Here is a 6000-nt window from a genome sequence, read left to right on the forward strand (position 1 = left end):
AGCTACTGCATGCTTCCTCATGGATTGCTAAATTTGGCACAATGGCTATTATTAACGTATGAGTCATGAGATCTTTTAGAGAGAGTTCAAGAGTAAAATTATAAGGGTTTAGATCCTAAATGAATAATATCATATCATTATGGAAATATATAAATATCTTTTGAACACAACAAATAGTATCAGAGTCATGGTCCAGATTAGATGTCATGTAGGATGACCTTGAACGAAGTTGAGGATAGACTCGGAGTAGGTTAAGATGATCAAATGCTTGCGAGGAGGCCCGGAGAAAGTCAATGCGATAGATGTTATGCAAGAAAAATCTATTAAGATTTTTCATAATAAAATTCTGTTACGATTTTAAATAACAGAATTCTGTTGCGGTTTTTCATAATAGAATTATGTTACGATTTTTCATAACAAAATTCTATTATGATTTTATCGGGTCTGGGGTTTATGTATTATTTATAAGAATTATTGTAAACCTATTGTACAACAACAATCATAAGAATCATATAATATGATTCTCATATGTAGAGAAAATTCTAATAAAGGTTCGGCCGTTTTGTGGAGTAGGCACGCCGCTAAACTACGGTAACTCTTTTTCTTTCTCTTCTTCTCCTTCCTCTTGTTTGCTCTCCTTTTGTGGGTCTTTGTCTTGTTGCTCCTTGCAATCTCTTTTCTCTCTTCCTTATCTTCCACATGTTAGAGGTTGAGAGGTGTTGCCCCTTCTTTGCACAATAATTGGTATCAAAGCTATAGATTTTTTAGCGGATTCTTCAACATGTTGGGGACGACTTCTGCGAAGTTTGATATGGTGAAGTTTAACGGAACTGGAAACTTTGGATTATGGCAAAGAAGGGTCAAGAACTTGTTGGTGCAACAAGGCATGGTGAAGGCGCTAGGAGAAAGAAAACCGGAAAGTATGGAGAGATCATATTGGGAAGAAATTCAGGCGAAGGCAGCAGCAGCAATCAGACTTTGTCTTACAAATGACGTGATGTATCATGTCATGGACAAGGAGTCACCGGTGGCAATTTGGCAAAAGCTGGAAAGTCGGTACATGTCAAAGTCATTGACAAACAAGTTGTATCTCAAACAGAAATTATTCGCTCTGAAAATGATAGAAGGAACCGATCTGAGCCAGTACATTAACGTATTCAACCAGATTATAAGTGATCTGAAGCGGGTTGATGTGAAGATCGAAGACGAAGACAAGGCGCTGATGTTGAATTCTCTACCTTCATCTCCTACGTATGAGAATTTGGTTACTACTTTGATGTGGGGTAAGAAAACTCTCAAATTGAAGGAGATCACAGGTGCGTTGCTAGGTTTTCACCAAAGGAAGAAAATAAGCGATGAAATTTCTCAAGGAAAAAGACTTGTGGTAAATAGCAACCAAGAGCGTGGTAGGAGCAAATCTCAACATGGATCGGGTAACAAAAACAAGACTCGTTCTAAATCGAGATGGAAGAAGGTGATCACGTGCTACAAATAGAGCTGTCAAACGGGCTAACCCGGGCGGGGCGGGCGGGGCGGGCGGGCCAACCCACAATCCCGACGGACTGTAAAATCTCCAACCCGACCCAACTCAAGGCGGGTTACGGGTTAGGCGGGCCAACCCGTTGGCCTATAAAAAATAAAAAACAACCGATCAATAAAAAATGATCACTCCTAATAGATAAGCTTACTGAGTCTGAGTGCGACGGCAAGATCCTAGCAGTAGGATGCATCCACTCCTCCCTTACAGTAGTTAGCAATCTGCTAGTTGGATGGTACCCTGGGACTATGTGAGCAGGTACACCATGGTCGGAGTTCGCTTGCAACACAACATCAGTGAGGGATATTCATATTTCCCTTGAACTTGGTGAAGTCTCCTAACTCGGTAACTCCTTGGTCTATGGTTTGAGCAGTGAGCACCCACCACACACTGTTAGTAACTTTGCTTAATTAATTTTACTTTTTATTGACGTTTCATTCTATTTTTAGTTTATTTAGAAAACTAAATTGCAAAAAGGACTAGATTGATACTAAGTACTAACCACCGATCAAGATAAAGATGAAAAAAAAAATCGATCAACATGGAAAACACCAAATCACATGTTTCCAAATTCCAAATTTCTAAAGAAGACTCCATGACCATATTCAGAACCCAGATTCTTCACTCTTCAATGACTACAAGACTTAGACTATAACACGTAATAATTAAAATTTAAAATTTAATAGATTACATAGCAATAACCAGTGGCGGGTCCAGACAAAAATTTAGAAGGGTGCTCAAAGAAGAGACTAAAAAAAATTTCTTGCTATAAAAAAAATATTAATCGAGTGTGATATGCAATTTCCATTCCACGCGCCCTGTGCTTGTAGCAAATGTGACACACTTTGTCATTGATTTTGAAAAGCCTCAAATTGTGTTCTTGCATCATTGTGAGCACTAGCTACACCACCAACATGCGTATTAAATACTTCCATTGCTTTTCTCCAATTAGTCATCCCTGAATTAGTAAATGCCTCATCTCCAACTCGACATCCTCTATGAGAATTTTTAAAGAGATAACACCAAAAACAAAAAGCTGCATCTTTTGATATGCTGTACTCTAACCATGAAATTTTTTTAAGCCAAGCAACTTGGAAACTTCTATGCTCTTTACCAAATTGTCTTTGGGGATAACTATGACCAAATGATTGACAAGGTCCTCTAATCAAATATTCTCTTCGAATCTGATCTCTAATAGAAACATCAAATTCATTTATTGGTTTGCGTAGCCCTGGGTCACTAACAACATCATCCGGGTTGAATTCAACACGAGAATATATTTTCTTACTATTTTTTCCATAGAATTCTTAGAAGACTCAATACTTCGTTTTAAAAATTTCTCCATAACCTATGTCAATTTCTCAAAATTATTAATTTATGCAATCAACATAACAAATTAATGTACTACCAAGTATAAATTATGAAATTAGAAATTAGATGAAATAAGAAACAAGATTCACCTAAAATTGAAGAGATTTTGCTTGTTGTGGAGAATCACTGGCGGAGCACAGTGGTAGCGGCGTCGACAGTGGCACGAGTGGCAGGCTGGCAGCAACGTCGACGAAATAGGCGAACCGTGAATAGTAGTGGCGTCACTAGCGTGAGGCGTCGATGAAGTGAAGAGGCAACAAAGATGAGGACAATGGTTTGAGGAGACCAGGAAGAAATAATGAAATCTCTTAGTGTGATTAAGATTTTTGGTTTAAAGAAGAAGGACTAACTTAGGGAAAAAAAGGTTCGGCGACTAAAAAGAAAAAAAAGTTGCGGCAGCAGGAAAAGAATTGAAACTGAGAAAGGAGAGAAAAACTTTTAATGACATTTTTATGAAAAAGTCCAATAATTTTTAAAAATTACAATTATGTCCTTTATTTTAAATCATAATTAATTTTTTATTTTTTTTCTCCAAAAGCAAGGGGGTGCTTCCGCACCCCCTCGCGCCCCCTGCCTCCGCCAATGGCAATAACCAAAGAACCAAACATACCATAACACTAACACATAATAATTAAAAGTTAAGACTTAAGAGATTACATAGCAATAACCAAAGTATCAAACACACCATGACACTAGTACTATACACAGTAATTAAAAACATAAAATAAAATTGAAATGGAAAGTTCAATATCTCTAATACTCTTTGAATGGAGGAACCTAAACAAATAATATAATATTTTTTAAATTTCATCAATAACATCATCCAGGTCAAAATCTTCTCCTTTATCTCCTTTTTATTCATCGATATCCTCTTTTAGAGTATTTGATTCTTGCATAGATAATGATGTTTTGATACTTGCATTATCTTCATTATCCTTATCTGCATATAAAATACACAAAGATGAAGATAGTTAAAAAAAAAAAATAACAAAAAACTAATATATCAACTAAGTCAAGAACATAACTAAAATAAACAAAATTACCAATAGCATAACCATGTAACCAATTGCGAGTGTAAATAAGAGCTTGTACTTTTTCATGAAGGGTACAACTTCTATAATTGGTAAGCACACGAGCACCAATGGAAAAAAGTTGATTCTGGTGCAAAAGTAGTTATAGGAATAGCTAAAACATCACATGCCATTAGTGCAAGAGTTGGATACCGATGCTTTTGATTCTTCCAATGCTCCAAAATATCCAAATCTTGATAATATGCAAATTCAAGTTTTGGCTCCTCCAAATAGAGATCCAATTGAGATTTTTCAGCACTTGTAATTGTTTGGCTCTCATATACCATCATTTCCTATATTAATTGGAATAGTAGTGACAAAAAAAAATAGAGAATACAAGAAAAAAATATTAGAGTACTTACATCAAAGATTCTTTTATTCTTTCCTTTAACTTCAACACTTTACGAAAGTGTATGTGTGGTAGAAGATTATGGTTGTGAAGAACTTGTCTGATTAGTATCAGAATACTAGTCAAAAAGCTTATACAATTTTGTCTTCACAAGATCCATCTTCTTTTTGCATTTAAGAGAATCACTTTCAACCTTTGAATAAATTAAAAAAACTCCGACATTGAAAGCTTTATTCGTGAGTCAAGAATAGCTCCAAATGCAAGCACTGTGCTATATTAAGTCCAATACTTGTCAAACTTCTCCATCATTCTTTTACACATACAACTTATCACATCATCTTCATTTGATAAGTTTTCCTTTAACAAAACTTCAATCTTCCAAACTTGCATAAAATACAAATTTGATGTAGGATAAGAAGAACCAGAGATCAAATTAATAGTGTCATAAAATGGCTCAAGGAACTCACGTATTTTCTCTCCTCTTTTCCACTCTTCACTTGAAGGACAATATTTATAATTCTTGTCATTGAATTGAAGAGAAGCAAAAGCTTTTTTTATATTTGACGGCACTATCCAACATTAAATATGTTGAGTTCCAATGAGTAGACACATCTAATCGCAAGCCAATACTAGTATCAATATTACCAATTGCTTGTACACATTCTCCAAACTTTTTCATCCTAGCCTATGAACCTTTAACATACTTGACCGACTCTCTAATTTTATTCAAAGCAACAATAGCCACTTCCAAACCTTCTTAGACAATGAGATTCAATATATGAGCAGAACAATGAACATGAAAAAATTCACCATCACACAATAAACTATCATGCAAAGAGAGTTGCTCTTTCAAATGAACTTGCATGTTATCATTACTAGATGCATTATCCAATGTCAAAGAGAAAACCTTTTTGTCAATCCCCCCATTCATTCAAATATTCAAACAATTTTGCAACTAATTCAACTCCTGAATGTGGAGGAGGCATATGAGAAAAACTAAGTATTTTACTATTCAATTTCCAGTCATTATCAACAAAATGGACAGTCAAGAAAATATAACCTTCACTACTGCACGTCGTCCACAAATCTGAAGTTAAACAAACTCTATTCTGAACCGTAGACAAAATACACTTAAGCTTCTCTTTTTCCTTCAAGTAGATTCGATTAATATCAGAAACAAGAGTATTTCTAGAAATGCAAGCAACATCAGGATTTATGTACTTCATCCAAGCTCTAATACCATCATACTCAACAAATGAAAATGATAAATCATGTCTGATGATTGCACAAGCCAATAGCTCACGTGAAAACTTTTGATTTATTTTCTTAGACCGCATCTTTCCATCTTGAACAAGAGCCATTTGTTGTACATCATGGAACTTTAATTTGTCGCAAATTTTAAGATGGCGCCACAACATAGAAGTTTCATATTGTTTATCCCCACACTTATACTGTTTTTCACATCCAATACATTTAGCTTTATTTATACTATCAATCCCTTTGATTTTCTTAAAATACACCCAAATATCAGAAGTTTCTTTAGACCTTTTAATTGACTCATTGTTATCATGCTTAGCACTTTCCAATTCATCATCTAAAATAATAGTTTGCTTTTGAGAACTAGAGTCCATTTCAAAATCAATCTGAAATACAATAAATAAATTTAGTTTCTG

This window comes from Zingiber officinale, chromosome 3A (genome assembly GCF_018446385.1).
Source record: "Zingiber officinale cultivar Zhangliang chromosome 3A, Zo_v1.1, whole genome shotgun sequence".
In the NCBI taxonomy this organism is placed as follows: Eukaryota; Viridiplantae; Streptophyta; class Magnoliopsida; order Zingiberales; family Zingiberaceae; genus Zingiber; species Zingiber officinale.